General features: G+C 40.0%; 1 protein-coding gene across 1 annotated transcript in view; it reads right to left on the bottom strand.

The window, feature by feature from the left end:
- Positions 1-15,942, bottom strand: part of B3GALT1 (beta-1,3-galactosyltransferase 1) — a 182,152-nt gene extending 166,210 nt beyond the window's left edge. Inside the window, exon 1 of the mRNA XM_041403681.1 lies at positions 15,896-15,942. The gene's annotated coding sequence lies outside the window, so the exon portion shown is untranslated. The remainder of the gene's footprint in view (positions 1-15,895) is intronic.
- Positions 15,943-18,101: the final 2,159 nt, after the last annotated feature.

The following is an 18,101-nucleotide window of genomic DNA, read 5'->3' as shown; positions in this document are numbered from 1 at the left end:
AGAGCCATCCCAGAGCTGGGTGGAAACGCTGGGATAAACACTGTAGTGAAAATTAAGGGTGTAATGGCAGAATCAGATGATTCACTACTGTTCAGAATCTCTGGATCACTTCCACACAGCAAAGCCAAAATTTTAATGTTCGTGTAAGCACATATAGTACCAAAATTAAAATGTAAAGGTTTACTGCAGTAGGCTACATCCTTGAGTAGCTACAGTGCTGTCACCTTGAAACAGCTTCCAGCCCTGGCTTGTGATTCCAACATAAAACAGCAGGGAAGGATCGTCCCTCCCACAGTCGCTGTCTGCAAGCAGGCCAAAGTTATTCACCCTTTTGAAAATATTCAGGTGCTATCTAGGTAAGATGCTCATCAGGAACAATGGAATATTAAGACTACAGAACATATGGCACTAAAGAGGTCATGATTTCACCTTGAAATTACGGCTTTGAATTCCTCCACTGATCACACACTTGCTATCTCTGGACATTTAAGAATTGTATGTATGTGATGTAAACCAGCCAAACTAACTGAATGGACACAGCAGTTCAGCCAGCTCAGACACACTATCTATAGATATTTATTAAAGGAGCAGAAGCAGTATTCCAGTGTTTTCCTATGCCATACCCCAAATTCCTGAAAATTTTCCTCAGAGGACTCTGGATTTGCATATAAGTGCCTACACTTTTTGGGTGAGTGCTCCTCTAAAAACAGAGAGTTCACAGATGTTCATTTTGCCTCCTGTAAATATCTGAGCTTTAACAGCTCAGTGCCAAAGCCCACTTAATTTTTTTTTCCAACACAATCAACAAGAAGTATCATGACTGATAAAGTTAGAGCCCACTAATATTACCATATTGTTTTCCCCGTAGTAGTATTTAAAAATGAAAAAGTACAGGAAGTGCAAAGACCTTTGTTGACAGTAGCAAAACATCATAAATCATGGTGACTTTACAATATCAAAAATCTGCAAAAGCAGATTATGAAAGGGTTTTTTTTTTTAATCTTTGGCTAATGTAGCTAATGTACATAACTTCAGTAATTTCAGCTGCATTTTGATAGTATCTGTTCACAAAGTTTTGTGAAGGCCAAGCCCAATGGGTTTCAAGTTGTTGTTAGGAAGAGCATCATATTTTCAGACAGCTTACTGTGAGATTGCTTATTGAAAGCATATTTCAAGGTGAGCCAGCTGAGCCTGGAAGGATAAAATTACTTGAAAACTATAAATATTTGCCATTGAGGATTTCAAGAAACAGCAGACCCTTTCGTGGCACAGTACAACTCATGTCCTGTCTGAATTCTACCATAAATAAATACAAAAATACCCTACAGAATACCTTTTGTTTTTATCTGAACATCACACTACTTGCTGGGTTCTTTAATCACCTAATTAAAGAGTATTCCTAACATTTTTTATTTTCTAATTCACTTTGAACAAATGCAGTAATTGCTGAGGAAAACACACTCAATCTCTGTGTACAGTATGTGAGACAAACTTGCACCAGTGCTTAAATGAGTGAAGCAATTAACTTAAAGACAATATCACTGTATTGATGCAGTAAGGAAAAAATATTGGTGAGATTTTAACTATTATATTACAATGGAAATCTATAGCAATATTTTCATAATTTTTGGAAATGCTTAATGCTATAAAAACAAGTAACCAGTGTTTATAGCTGTATAATTTATGCATTACATTTACAGTTTTAATGATATTGAAATGTTAAAACTGTGTTTTCAATCAAAATAATTCGAATTTGACAGATTCTGAAATAAAATTACAAAGTCCTATAACCAAGTAATTATAGAGGTGTATATTACAGATGTTGACATTTCATAGCTAAGCAGCTTTGTTTCCAAATGCAGTGGAGCATTTTCACTTTGGAGCAGGGTTACTCAGATCCCCCTCCCAATTTACCCATCCTCATTTTGTTAAACAACCTACTAGTGGTAGCACACACTTCCAGTCAAGTGAGCTGGCCTTAAAAAAAGACTACACTATTCAGGATTCTCAAGACTTAGTTCATTCCAGAGATCTGTCAAATGCACAAAAACACAGATTTTACTTCTCCTCTGCTGTGTTCTTTCCTCCCATCTCACCAATGTATTATTTTTTTGCTCACCTAATCATAGCCCCACCTAAGGATCGTGTAGCACTGACATGCTCCTGTCAGCTGACTGACATGTGTACTGTGCCTTGTATACCACCGTGGCTCTGTCACCTAACATTACTTAGAACATCCATCTCATCTTCATTTTTTGTACAATGAGATGTGCTCTGTGAATGTAATATTCAGCTCTAACCACTCCGAGGTAAATTATCAGCATAGTGCATTTTACATGACTCACATTATATCCCACAGATACAGTGTAAGCTGCTCCCTAGCAACTGCAGCAAAAATATACCCCTTTAGGCATTTTTTTTCCAGCTAAAGAAACCAACTTTCTGTTTGATGAACTTCATATATAAAACAATCTTGGCTACCATCAACTCAAATTGTTCTGACTAATGGTCCTTAAGATGCGTTTTTAGCCCTTTGCCTCGTTTGGGTTCTGATGCTGAAGTTTCTTTTGCAAACCTTCCACCTCAATGATTTTAGCACCAAGGGAAAAAAAGTACTTTTCCAAACCAATAAATATCTTCTCAATAAAAATGATCCATTTATACAAGAATTATAATCATGAGCTAGAAATCCATTTTAGGTGGAAAACGTAACTCCCAGCATGCTGGCAAGAGTGAAGACCCTGGATTTATTTTGTGGAACGCTGAAGTCTTTTGGTTGGACTTCATTCACATACTGAATGGAATTGCAAGTATTTTCAAAGTACTATAAGCTTTTAACTAAACTATTGCTTGTTGTGTCATCCAAAATCTATTTAAGCGAACTTAGGGAGATATATCTGGGGAGACAGAAATTAGTTCTTGTTTAAAAGCAACTAGCCTCATGCTTATGTATCACACCTCATGAACAAGATGTGGCTGTTGTGACATTGTTATTGATTTTAACACACCATAAAATATTTTAAAGCTAATACCAGAATAATAAGAGCTCATTAATACTTCACAAATGAACAGAACCCTCCACCAATATTTAGGAATTTCCTCGCCTCTGCCAGAGAAAGGGTGTTACAGCAGACATTTAACTTCCACAATGGAAGCCAAGCCTTCAAGTCTAAGGCTGCTCAGGTTAGCACATTCAGGCAGAGGCTGGTTTGCTATTTTTGTACTGATCTACATCAGCCTCCACTGGCATGCAGCCCTGTGCACAGTCAAAAAGACAGCAGTTGTAGGATAGAAGAGCAAACAGCACCTGTTAGCTGGCCACAGAAAATAGCAAAAGCAGAACAGCATTGTCCTTTCCCTTCTGTCTTGGGAACTGTTAGAGACCTCTGAAGGGAATGAAATCTGTCCTTTCAGTTGAACAGGACAACAACCACCCCCACTCTGTTGATGGATACCCCTGATAAAAAGCAAAGCCTGTGTTGTGTGGCTACCCTTCTTCCTTGGTACCCTTTAGTGAAACTGACCCTGCTAAAGTGTAAATGAAATTCACATACAAGTTTATGCCAATTTTTTACACGGCCCTAGAACAGGGCCCCGGACAGCATCTCACATGGTGAAGCAGAAATGCTTTTTCTAAGAAGTCCTGTGTCACCACCACCTGAAGTCAAATATTATACATAAACTGGCATATTTAATAAAATGCCATTGCAATAAATCCTAGTTAGAAGAGTGCTAACTGACATGCCCAATTCCTTAACCAAAGTACTCCTCTTCAGTCATTGGGTAACTACCTGGCCCAAAAAATGGCATTTCTGTCAGAGCCATGTATTCATCACTTCCACACTGAGTAAACATTGGAGTTCAAACTGCATTTCCATCAATGCAGTGTAGCTGGTAGTGTGTTATGAATCAACCTTGCAAAGTTTTATTAGTAGTAGTACATAGTCTTTCGTTCAGTGAGATTCTCATTTCATGAACAAACATCCTATTGACTTTTCTGTGACGTTTATGTAATTTAGGTCTGCCAAGTCAGGTCTTCTGTATATGTCTTAATGACCTAATTAAAAGAACTATTGTCATACCATTATATAATGTAGCAAGAAGAGGGGGCAGGCTGTTTCCCTTTTAATCTAACAGGCACAAAAATCTATAGGTAACAGCGTCTAGTTCAATTCTGAACTTACTCATAACAGGAAATTACTGGGTTATATGAACACCCCAAATGATGAAGGAGTTACATATTTTAAAGCTAAAAGGACCTATGGATGTGGCATGCCTTCCTATGTATGAAAATCTAGCTGGATCAGAAGAGAAAAAATACCAGTTTTGCAAACTTTACACTCAGAGAAAACAAAAAATACTATACAGGCTTTCTAGCAATGCTTATAAAACAGAATATACCATTTTATATCAAATCTCCTTTAGAACCTTAAAATGAATGTCAACTTATAATATTACTTGTATTGCCAACTTAAATTTCTCACCCAAACTCACACAGTTTTCACTTTTTTATCTCTCTCATTATTTCCAGAACAAATATAGAGCAAAACTTGAGCAAGGTGCTCCTGGCAGTAAGTAAACAAATTCAGATACTATCCAGATACTATCCTGATGAAGCCCCAGGCTACAGTTTTTGCCGAAAAGGAAAGTATAAATCTTTGCAACACTGTGTCCTAAAGAAAGCTGTTAAATACACTGTAGCTACCTAAATCCTGAAAACTACATTCACCGAAATTCACCAAAGTCCCAGCTTTTAATTCTTAGGGAAGAGAGGAAGGAACTTAAGACTGACTGAATTGAACTGAGGTGCTGGAGATCACTTTTATTTAGTCCAGCAGGCTTTGAATTAATGTGAAACACACTTGGCAATCAACTACTTTCACTTTTGAAAAAAATATTTTATTTCTATCTGCATGCTTATATATCAGCCCACCTTTTATGCATCTGTTAGCATTTAATATGGTCCTTTCATTCCTATGGTTTTATTTTAACTGTTCTTTGCATAAAAATTATTTAAGCAGAATAATTATATTGTTTGAAGAATAACTCCAGAGAGCTATAGTTGATGTTCTTCTCTAAAGGTGTGCAAGGTTATTACAATATTTCATTAGCACAAAACAATACATCTTCAGATAGAGGCAGCATTGGCTTGTAATGTTTTGTGTTACTATGCTACAAACTTTTGCTTGTAAAGCAATTTAATCACTTCCATATTGGTTATACATGAAACATTAGTGCTGTGCTTCACAGGGAACACCTCCTGCATTTTCATTACAATATAACTGTATTACTTAGTCAGAAAATCTATTTGTCTTTAAGCATGTCATTGCATCTCATTGAAAAATTTCTAGCCTAAGTTTTACTGGTTAAAGAAAGAAACAGTATTCCAGTTTTAAGTCCTCAATTCAACCAATATGGGTTTCATTATTTTCTAAACTCCACATGTCATCTCCATGACTCTTTTAGTTATCTTTCATATTGCCACCTATTAGAACTGCTAACTATATGTCTTTGTCTTCTGAAACAGAAAACAACTCAAAAACTTTAATATCCCAGGAGATAACCTGGTACTTATACATCTAACATTAACATTGTTATTTAGCTACTGTATAGCGAAAGAAACTAAGATTACAACAATCTTTATGGTTTTACATATGAAAGATGTGGCCATCATCTTCAAAAGATCAACATTTTATTTTTCAACAATGAAAATATATGAAAGTCAAACAAATTGCTTTATTTTCCTCCATTAAAATAGTCTATTAGATAACAAAGAAGAGGTACTGTTATTCGTATCATGCCCTTCTTGACAAATCAGGCAAAAACATCATCCAGTGATGAAGTCCTGGTGTGCAAGAACAACACATACAAAATGGAAGCAATTACAGAATTCTGAGGTAGTACACAAGACAACATAAGAGATCAACAATGTAGACATGTATAAATACATGCGTATTTAGATTATGTTTGAACTGAGAAGTGTTGAAACTAAACTTCTGACCAGCATTTTTACCATCCCTTTGGAACTGCTAGGCCACGCTCTTGAGTGTGTGAGATTCTGCAAGAGGAGTAGGCTGCCACAATACCAGTGAACAGCCACTTGAGTCTGTAGTGTCCTCACACAACTGTGGTGCCACTGGCAAAGGCTCAGCCAGGGGACCAAGCTGTAGTGTCCTTGAACTTCACCCACCCAGGCAAGCACAAGTGCCACCAGGTAGCCGTGTATGTCCCTGCACCTGAAAATACTTCCCAACCCAGCACGTCTCCTCCCGCTCTCCCAGTTGCTCTCTAGGGGCTGGGACCAACTAGTTCTGGCCATGCCATGTGCATAATGTGACTGAAACAGATCCACCACAAACAGCCAGCACTGCTCCTTTCATTATCTCTGCCTGAGCAAACCTGCTCTGGTGTGCACAGCAGCAGGAATCCAGGAGCCAAACCTGACACCATGTGTGTGCTGCACTGTGTGCAATCTTCTCAACATGCCCTACAGATACTTCAGTCTCAAAGACTGTTTTTTTACTGAAAGCATTGGTACTATAACTGATACCAAAACTGATTTCTGGTATTAATCATCATACTTTTTATTCAGAGGATGTTTCAACATACAAGATAGTAATTGCTTTGTTCTACCTGACACACATGCTTTGTCTATAAGGACTTACAAAACACTATCTAAAATGTAAAATCAGGTAGTATTTTTAATACAGTTGCTTGAAATCACATTGTTAAAGCCAGGACTAAAAATTACTTTCAAAGAACTGCATGTTGTGTAAGTGGAACCTTGGCCCAGTAACATAAAAACTGATAGTTTGAAAGATGAGAAAACCCCTTAATTTTAAAAAGTTTGGGTAGATCTATCAAAGTTGGAAAAAACTCACAGAACCTTAACTGGTATCTTGATAGAAAGAACTCCATTAACAGTAATTCTAAATAGTTCCAGAATATTAGGTCACATGCAGTCAAAACCACCAGAGCCCGAAAGACCTTACACAAAAATTGCAACAGGTCTGAGTCTTTATGTCACTGACAACTGTACAAAGTGCATAGGAATTGCTCAGATGTAACTGACTTGTTTGCTCATGCCAGAAGTCTCTTTAGAGAGCAATCACCTCAAACTCATCTCTAGCAGTAAAAGGAAAGCATGCAGTCACTTGGCTGAGTGACTGCTCAGAAAACAGGGACATAGTTTACAAAAGATAAGATAAAGCACTTGCAGGCTGCTTACTTTTATGGGTTATAAAGAAATTTTCCTTTCTTACCGTTTTCAAATTATGAAGCAGATGATTTCCAGGTGACCTCAGCTGGGATACATTACCTGATATATGACTTCCCCAGACTTTGGGGTTAATATCGTAATATATAATTTTAAATGATTTAAATCTGCCCAAGGCTCAAATACGTGCCTCTGAGTGGACCTGTGATCCTAGACAGCCAGCCAGAGGGATCTGCAATAACCCAGCCAGCCACAGCCAGAGGCTCAGTCAAAAGCCACTGATGAAATGCAACAGCAGGCACAGGCTCAGGGAAGTTTCCATCTTCAGGTGGGCTTTGTTCTGATAAGTCCTTGCAGGGCAAACAAAACCTAGCAGAAGCCTACTGTGACAGATGGGTTGTTGTATGATGCACCACTTCGGCTGCATCATGCACATTCCTTTACAGGTTTTACTGTGACTTGATGCATAGCCTGATACCCAGTACAAGTGTAACTCCTTCAGAGGAAAGCCTAACAAAGATTTAATTTATTTAATTTCCCTATTACAAATGAATAAACAGTACAGAACTTCCACAAATTAGTTCTTAGTTTAATGCCTCTATGTTCATGCACGCATGAGCAAAAAAAAAAAAGAACTTTTATTTTCTCCTGAGAAATATTCAGAATAACATACCCATAAAATGGTATTCAGTATCTCCTCCTCACTTGTAATTAGGACATAATATGTTGAATTCTGCTCCCATTGGCTTCTAATTTCTAGATAGAATACATGGATAAAAGAACTTTTTCCCAGTAGCAGTATATCTTCCATGTGAAATGTTTAATATGATCCAACTTACAGAATCAGTAGCAGACTGGATGCTCAAATTCTATTCCAGACTTTTCTGGCCCAATTCATTGATTAATCAATGGGAATGTTTGACTTGGTAGAATAATCTGAAATCTGCACATGAAAATCACCAGCAAGGAGGCCAGTCTCTTCAGAGTTTACAAAACATTTTTTCACCTTAGCTGCAACACAGCAAAATATTTGTGTAAAAGTATTTCAGAGCAGAAGTAATGTGCTCTTTAACAAACTGACTGGGTAGAGGTGAATCCCAAACAAGTAAACTAGAGACATCAGACTCAACATGACCTAGTTGCCACTAACTTGGTGAGAAACTTTCATTTGAATTTTAATTCTTGTGATGAAAACCTCATATATTTCAATCTTTTAGCCAACTTTTAGCAGTGCTTTGTTACTGCCTATCTCATTTTAAGCAAATACTGTATAAACTAATACAACAGAATTTGGTTTATGATTGTATTTGCATTAAGGTGCATTTTCTGTGGCTTTTAACAAAAATCTAGCATACTCAAAAGCTTGGCAAAAAGGAAAACCAGTGGCTTTACTACAGAGTCTGAAATCCAAGTTAAATGTATTATTTTTGTACATGGAAAAATCTTGCAAATGCTGAAAGCTTTAGGTATACATTAATATAATAGATTTTTGTAGTACAATGCTATCATTGTACTAATACCACTCTTACCAGCTGCCTGACAGACCTTATGAAAAATTATACATATGAAAGAAATTAACTTGTTAGTATTTTTGGATGCCCACAATGGTGTGGCTTCATTTACATGTACCATTGTACCTACATCTGAGTATTTTTCCTAGGGAAGACTGTGGTAAAATTTGGCTGATGATTCCGAAGTATCTTATAAAAATGTTAGATGAATGCACCCATCTTAACACAAGAAGATATTGTCACAACTGAACAATGGAATACAAGTTCCACTTTTTACAATGATAGTCTGTTTAAGGCAGATAAGCAGCACATTTGGCACTGCTCTATCACTGCTGCCAAATGTATTCAGCACAGATTCAGCAATTATCACCACTGTGGCCTGTAAGTACTGGGGAAAAACACTGTGCAGGCTGACGGTGTTCATGTCCATCCATGACATCCTGCAGGTTACCATGAGCTCACTAAATTAATTTTGAGCTGCATCAGCCAACAGAAAGCTGGTTTGACTTTGCATCTACTTATACACATGGACATGCTTGCCATGAAGTAGCACTGGGTGGGTTTCAAGCACACCATGCAAATGGAATACACCAAAACCTTTTTCTTTGGCAAACTGCCTTGTTTTGGTTGCTACAGATTCCAACAAACAGCATCCATTTAATAGACCAGGAATATAACTTTAAAACACTCATGACAAAAATCAAGTAGTAGAAATATATTTGTTATGTACTTGATTACTTGCTAATTTGAAAAAGCTGTTCTGATGAACTGTATTACAGAGCAAAATGAAATGAAAGAAGAATCCTATTGGTGCAGTCAACTACAGTTGGTAACAGTCCTTTAGACAACCAGATTTACACAGCATATGACCTCATAAATTAGTAGTAAAGCAGCTGGGGCCTTTCCTCAAAGAAAGTAAAATGTAATTCTTTAAGCTAAATATTTAAATTAACAAAGCAATAGGCTGCCTACTAAAATAGTCCTGTTCTTCTGCCAAGTACTTGAACAACAATAAATCAAGAAACAGAACAGCACTTCAGACTGGGGTTTGACAAGCACATATTATTAACTGCTGCTGTTCAACCACCTTGCTCTCCTCTTGCCTTTACCTTCACAGTTCTATGTCCTCCCTTGCACAGCCTTCATAAGGTCCTCTGTGAAGCAGATTCAAGCTGGCAGAAAGTGGGTTTCTGTTTTGTTTTGGCTTTTTAAGTCAGTGGCCAGGGTGGAGGAGTGATCTTCTGCCAGACTTATGTACTGAAGTAGTTCTGCAAAGGTTAGGAAGGATGGTTACTGTGACTGGGAGAAGGGAGACAGCATCATCACACACAGGCTGCTGGAGTTACTTGCCCTGCTGTGAAACCACATTTATTACTACGTAGCACTAAGTAGTAACACAGCACACTAATAATACAATTCTGATGTTTCTTTAAACCTCACTCTCGGTGCTGTTGGCAATGCAGCAGCTTTTCCAAGTAACATGCTTCGAGTATCGAATGACTAGCCTGGCTTTGAACAAGGAACATGAAGAAATGCTTTCTATGTGGCGGACTTCCAGCCTAACCCCTAATACAACTGGGAGGGAGGAGAAGAAAAGCTTTAGTTATTATTTTCATCTTACTATGAAATGTAGTTCACAAATGAAAGGTGATTAATTAGATAGCATTGGAGTTAAGGCTGTTGTGTATTGAATCCGTAGAGAGGCTAGGAAAGCATTAAAGGTATTTGAGTAAATATCACTTTGCACTCCAATATTTTTAAAAGCTTCTTTGGTTTCAATTAAAAATAATTTTAACAGCAATCAACATGGATCAAATACCATATACCACCATTCTCACCTCCTCTTTCATTGCAGTTGGAATAAGTGCTAGGAATGGCATTTTTTAGAGTTTTCTTTCTGTTTTTTGTGGTGTGGATTTCTGGACACTTCATTAACCTGTCTGAGTTTACTGAAGTTTTCTTTCTGTTTTTTGTGGTGTGGATTTCTGGACACTTCATTAACCTGAGTTTACTGAGGTACCAAAAAAAAAAAAAAAAAAAAAAAACCCCAAAAAACAACAACAAAAAAAACCAAAACCAAAGCCTGTGTTACATTCAAATGAGTTTAAAATCTATGAACACTCTTGTCTGATATGCCATGGCACTTTTATTCCTTACAGACACACATGCAAAAAGACTCACAAGGTATGATACTGTTGGCAAAATGGAGACAAACACAAGAAATTGTCTTTGAGCACAGAACTAATGCCACCATGGTGGCTCCAGAAGCACTCAGAGTGGACAAAAAGATGACAAATGAGCTTCAGTATAGATATATGTAGGCTAATACATCTCATGAAAAATAATCTCAGTCACATATACACCATGCTGACAAATGACTGGAGAAAAAAAATCCAGCAGCCACTATTGACAGATCCTTATGTACAACAGCAAGAAAAACCCTAGCAAGATATTGGGTATCATGAGGAAAGGCATTGAGAAGAAGACAGTGCACATTTATACAACCTTGGTCCATCCATGTCTCAAGTACTTCTGGTCTCTGCATCTCAAGAACAGACTCTAGTCAGAGAACAAAATACCACAAGGATGGAGTGCCTGCCTTAGAAAAAGAGACTTCAGGGGCTTTTTAGTTAGAAAAGAAGACGGAAGCAAGATATGATCAATCAAATCATGAACATGGTAAATAAACTAACGTAAAGCTGCTTGCTAAATCCTTTAGTAATAGAACTAAGGGACCTTTTACAAAGCCAGCACAACATCAGTTAATAAAGAATTAAGTGCTTCTTTACAAAGGTGGTAGTAAGCTTCTGGAACATGCTGCCACATGAGGTTGTGAAGATAGTAAAGCATCAGCAAGTTTGAAAAAGACAGGTTCTTGGTCTACAGGTCCACAAATGGGCTCTAAAACCACTGAGCAGATATATACCCAACATCTGTAATATGACAAACAAGTATGCAGGAAGAGTACAAGAGAACAGGTTCATAAAACAGCTAGGTTTGTGTCTAGTCCCTAACAGCATCCCTTAATGTCACTGTCAGAGACTGAACCCTGAGTATGAAGCGCCACTGGTCTGACCCAGCAGAGCTTTCCTGATGTTCTGCACTTCAGTTGCCTTTAGTATCTTCTATGGAGCTCTGAAAAATCCACAAAAATTACACCCCTGCTTCTTAGCAGCTGTGAAAGATGGAGGTCAGATCTGAATAACAGCACTCCTTCAGTACAAATTCCAACACAACAGCCTATCCTAAGCAATAAATTAGAACTGTATCTTTAAACAAAAATAAGGGTCAGACCCAGGAGGATATATTTGCATTACTCCAAGCAGTGTGACCCCAGAAAGCCACAGATGTTGTTCCACAGCAAGATCAGCTATTTCAGTGAAACTGTAGCCACCTGCTGAGGGACAAAAGAAACAAACATCAGCCCCTCAAAGAGCTGAGGTGCAGAACTACTCAAAGGGAAGCAAGGTTAGCCATGTAAGTCATTCACTTTTTTACTAAAGTAAGTCTCAAAAGACAGTAATAGTTAAAGCCTGCTGGTACTCAGAGGGCAGTCTTAAAAAATTGAGTGTAAAAGCCAGTGTTTATCAGGTGTTTCCTGCCTTCCTCTACAGAAACTGTTTATACATTAAATAGGTATATTATGATTACAATATTTTGAGACTACTGCAAACGGAAAAGGTATACTGGCAACACTCCACAGAAATGAATAAATGTAGCTCAACAGTATTCTCACAAGATTTCAGTTATGTAGCATTTTCTTTGTTCACTGCACTCTTCACCATTAGCTCCCTCACCAGCATTTGGTAACTTTTCTAGTGCAAAAAAATGCGTACTTATGTACTTCATAAATATTTGTAGTGATACATTAAATGATACACTTCTATATGCATTAAATTACGCATTTTAACCCTTAAGGGAATAATAGAGTTTTGATGAGTAACTATTGCAGATATCTAGATTATTCCCACTAGTTTGGGAGTTTGAATTGAGAGCTACAAAAATCAGAGTGCAAGAGGGTTAAAAAGTCCACTCCCCACTACACACGCAATACCTGGCAATTTTATGTTTTAGGTAGTGATACAAGAAGACGGGTGTTTTGTAATTGAGATCTGTAATTCATTCATTATCACACTTTGGCTCATCTCTGCATTAAAAATAGGCACAAACAGGCCCAAGACTCTTGTACATCCTTTTTTTCTCCTGGTCGTGCTGGGGAAAGCTGATCTCTTCCACCAACATAGCTGCAGTCTGTCAGTCAAACAAGGACCTGGCCATCTTTGCCTCTCTCCCTCTGTTGAAGAGCTGTGTTCCCAGCACTGGGAGCTGAATTCCTGTTTAAGAGTATCTTTCCTAAGTTCCTTGAAAGGCATTCTCAGGAGACAGAGGTGCTGAAGCAGAGCACTCTTGGTCACTGTGCCCATGGCACTGCTAGGCAGCAGCAGACACGGTCACTGTTTGGAAACATCTGAGGCTGGTGGGTAAGCAACAAAGGGAACACTTGAATGCTGAGGCATTTTATACTTCTGTGTGCCTGGAGTTCTGCAGAGCTGCCGTACATCACCATTTAGAGTTGCTGTGTTTGATGAGACAGATCTAACAGCTATGAGTCCATATTTTAACTGCAGTTCAAAAAGAGCATTAGCTTTTCCAAACAGATCAGTGTACCATTTGTATAATCTAATACAACTACGAGATACATCATTCATTCACCTTTTCCCTGAGCTTCTGCATCTCTTCATTGGTTCAACTGAATGTACACATGTACTTATTTCTAAAATACACTCAGTTCTAAAAAGCATACTACTTGTTTTCCCTAGCTGTATCAAAAGAAATAATTTTCCTACTAGTCAGGGCAAATTACATCAATAATGTTTTATTATCCATCTTTATCTGTTTAACTAAATAAGCAACAGGGTGGAGAACATAACAGAACTGACTGCTTCAGTTCCAGATTTCTTATTATGTGACATACAGTGAAACTACCCTGTAAAATTACTACTACAAAAGCAGCTTAGGAAAATTCAGGATATCTCTGAGTGTTACGAGGCATACAGATGGACTAATTTTCTTTTGTAGAGAAGAAAACCATGAAAAGCAAAGTAAAAATTTCTGAAACTTCTGCATTCTCCTCTTTTAACTAGGTATGATCATTATAACTATAATACTTATTAATATTCATAAGTCTACAGCTGATTAATATTTTTTAACAAGTAAGTACTTAATATACTTATATTGACTTCAGCGGTGGAATGACTGTTGCTCCAAAAAGTTTCATTATTTACTAACATACAAAGAAGATGAATAAACACTGAATTGAGCACCCTTCTGGAATTACGGCATTGAAATATTTTGATGTTTTACAAAAGATTTCTTCAGGATCGTGCATGGAATAAAGGTATTTAAGACATAGATGTAGAAAATACACTTGCATACATTCTCCTGCATGCATGTTCTCTTGGGAACAGCCCCACTGAAATGACTGTCACAAACACAGTCTGCTCATGTGCTGAAGGTTCTGCCATTCACAAACTAAATTTTTTAATGTGTTTATCCATTCACATAGTAAATTTTTAGATTAAGTTTTGGTGTCATTCACAAGGCAGGGTGGGGGGAAAGCTTAGTGTTTTCAGCCTGTTATCTATAAAGATTTCACTGCTCTCTTCCACAAAAACAACCACAAAAATTTGGGATTTTCTTTCCTAAAAAAGCACATAAGGAAAAAATGGGTGATGTTATAAGGCAGATGAGCAAAACTGAGTACATCTCAGAGATTGCATCGGGCTATGTGTGACATAGGTGGATGAGGATTGTTCTCTACTGTAATGCGAAATACTGTGACGACACTGAATCAGGTTAACAAATAAGGTTTCTGAAAAACTGGTTTGACAATATGACATTTGCTGAACCTGTACAGATCTATCCAGAATTAGAATTGTATGAGAACTGAAATTTCAGTAGCAATTTATATTCTGCCAAAAATGTTATTTAGTGGGTAAGTATGCAGGGAGGGAACAATATTTAACCTGTGTCAGCTTTAAATTCCACACCTCAAATCTTTTACACTTACTTGTGCCTTCCCCACAGCTGTAAAAATGGGCTTCAGCTCCCCAAAGCAGAGCATGTGTGTGCTACAATGGTGTTTGCACTGGTTATTCACCCTTGCATCTATCATGATTTAAAACGTTTCTGAAAACACGTTATGCATCACGTGATTGAACACATCCTTATAACTAACTAATCAGAACACTCTACCAAGAAAGAGTGAACAAGATCAATACAATCCTATAAAGTAGAAAAGGAAACTTAAAGGTACAGAGGAACAAAAAAAACCCCGAAACAAACTAAATGCTCTTTACATTTTCTGCAGACAGTGTTCAAATGTTTAAAATAACCAAACCCAAGAGATGCAAAATAACCAACAGATAACAAGAACTAATTTCACTTGGTCTGTTAGTTGTGGATGCTATCCTGTTTCCTACCAAATCACAATGTCAAAACTCCTCTTTATTTCCATGACTGGAAGATCAGGTTCTTCATCACAAAGCCTGGCAACATCCTGGCAGATTCCTTGAAATGTTATATAATCAAGATACTTAATGTTTACAACGACATCTCTAAAGAACATCTAGAGGCTGTTTTTTTGTCTAAATTAACAAGATTTGACAACACTTCAAAGCTTAGCAATATTGCCTTTATCACTAAAAGTACCGTAGGTTGAAGAACAATGGAAAGGAGTGCATAGGGATAAACGGGATTTCCTCTTTCCAATTCCTCTGTCTCAATAGCCAGTGGTCATGTATCCACCGTCACTGATACGCTTACTTTACAATAACTTTTCTTTGAGCTAACTGTGTTAACAACTTTAAGATCCAGTCTGCGGCCACACCGCCCGCTGCCGCCTTCGCTTGTGTGACTGTCCCCGCCGGGCGTCCGGGACCGCCTTCGAGTAAAATCCTCCCCCGAAGGGAAGTTCAACCCGCCGCCCCAAGAGCGGCGCGGCCGCGCTGAGCGCGGCCCAGCGCCGCCGGCCGCCCCCGGCATCCCGGCATCCCGCCCGCTCGCCGCTCCGCCCGTGCCGGCACCGCTGCCCGGCGCTGCCAGCCATCCCTTCAGCACCGTACGCAAGGGATGCGCACGACGACGGGCATCCCCCGCCGGACCTTACCGGTCGCGCTCGCCGCCCTCGGCCACCCGGGCTGCCGCCGCTCCGCGCCGCGCTCCCGCAGCCGGGGCGCATCCCTGCTCCGCCCGCAGCCGCACCAGCCGGCAGAGCACGCGCCGCGCGGGAGCGCAGCGCGGGCACCGGCGGAGCTCGCCCTCGTCGACTGGCACCGCCGGCAGCCAATGGCAGCCCGCGCCGCGCCGAGAGGGCGGGACGGTGTGACGAGAACGGACCAATGGGAGTCGCTCCGCGCGGCAGCGCCGCTTCCGGGCAGCGGGAGCCGCTCCGGGGCCGTGCCGGCCGTGTGCCCGCGGCCGCTGTCCCCGCCGGGCGCTGTGCTCGGTGTCCCCGCGGGACAGCGCCGCGGGCTCTCCGGGACGCGCTCCAGCCCCGGCAGAGGGTGCCGGTGTTGGTAACGCGCGCGGCTGGGCCAGCCTTGCCCATCCCCAGCCGCTCTGGATAACGGGAGCGGGCTGAGGGCCGGCCGTGCAGGTGGGGTGCGTGTGCCTGCCCGCGTGCACGGGAGCATGGAGCTTCATACCAGGGCGCTTTGTTTAAAATAAGAAAAATTTAGTGGAAGAAGCTGTCATTTTTGCAAGGAAATCCCGCTGAGCTGAAAGCGTGTCCGCAGGCAGCATCCCCGCAGCTGCCGCCGACCTTGGCGCGGGCGCAGGAGCGCGTCCTCGGCGGCTGCCGCTCTGCTGTGCGGTGCGGTGCGGGACCCTCCATCGCCACGGCTGCCACTGCGCTGCGGGGTTGGCACCGAGTTGGCAAGGCCTCGGAACTTGTGCCACTGGCAGTGCCCCACCTGCCCGCGCCTGTGTTTAAATTGGTTCCGCTGTAGCAGCGGGTTTTGCCAGTGGACCAGGTGCCTGCTTCTAACTTGTGTTTGTGTGGCGCATCCATAGGTGTGCATTGTTGTTACTCTGTGTAGACGAGGTGTTCTGTGCGCTAACTACAGTGGTGTACTGTAGAGTGTACGGGTCTGCTAGGGTACCACAGGCCCTGGAGGAGTGAGGATCGAGGATGGACCGTAGGGGATTACTGGTGTAAGGCACTAAGGAAAAGGACATGGGCTTGGTACTGGAGGCCCGTGGTGATAAACGGCTCAGCTGCCGTCACTTAAAGAAATGCAAGTCTGAACCTGGATGAAAGTGCGTTTGGAGGTTGCAAAGAAACACTACCTGACATATCTAAAAGGTAAAACATTAAATTCACGTGCAGAATTAGAGCTGCAAACCAATGGAGAAATAAAAAGGTAGAAAAGTGTGCTTGCAAAGATAAAAATGATCTTAAGGGGAACTAGAGGAGGGGGAGGAAATCAAAAACCTGAATATCGGACTTCTCCTGGCCAAGGACTCCAAATGCTCACAGAGTCACTGTTATCACCCCTTCACATTAGGGTGGAATGAAACTGATCAAGAGATCCAGGGGAGCAGGGGAAGGGGAAATGCAACAGCAAGAGAGGAGTACAACATCTTCAACTGCATTATTACTACTCTTCTTCTAGAAATAATAATTATTAGACTCTTAAGATTTCAGTTATGCTAAGAATAAATGTCTCTTCTCTCTTTTCCAGTCTGTCTAAAACGCAAGATGGAATGCTTGTAAATGTTGCAGAAATGTGTTTTATTGCTGGGTTCCTTTCAGTGTTGATGGTCTTTACCCACTGTTTTGGAATTTGTTTGTCAAGTAGAACCTCTTGCCTAGTTCTGTGCTTTCTTTGCTGATTCAAAAGGGTGTGGAAATTTATTGATTCCTAGTGGCTTGCCATTGTATTTCATGCCTAATAAGAAAGGTTTCTAAAATCAAATAATCTGGTTATAAGCAAATGTTTGTTAATTTCTTAATGGAATATAGCTAATGCCAATATTAGATCCAATTTATAGACAGAATTCCTTGTTTAGTTGTACCAGATGCAGGTACCCTCATCTGTGCTGAGTTCAGAACTGCTAGTACTTTTAAACAATGTGAAAGTCATGCCCTTTACCTCACACTCTTCAAGAGTTTACTTTTTTTTTTTTTTCTTTTGGTGGTAGTTGAGTTTGCTGTGTCCAGTGTGAAGACTCAATGCACCTGCTTTTGTCTGGAAAGAAATAAAGAGAAATGTTTTAAATGCTCATGTGCTTAGACACTGTGCACCAGCTCAGTCAGAGATGTTTTCTTCTAGCAAATGGGTTTTTTTTTACTTCAGGAACTGATTCCAACC

This window comes from Onychostruthus taczanowskii, unplaced genomic scaffold (assembly GCF_017590055.1).
Source record: "Onychostruthus taczanowskii isolate IOZ18803 unplaced genomic scaffold, ASM1759005v1 scaffold20, whole genome shotgun sequence".
NCBI classification, from domain to species: Eukaryota; Metazoa; Chordata; class Aves; order Passeriformes; family Passeridae; genus Onychostruthus; species Onychostruthus taczanowskii.
Note: the sequence above shows the minus strand (reverse complement) of the source record. Positions and strands in the feature narration are given on the sequence as shown.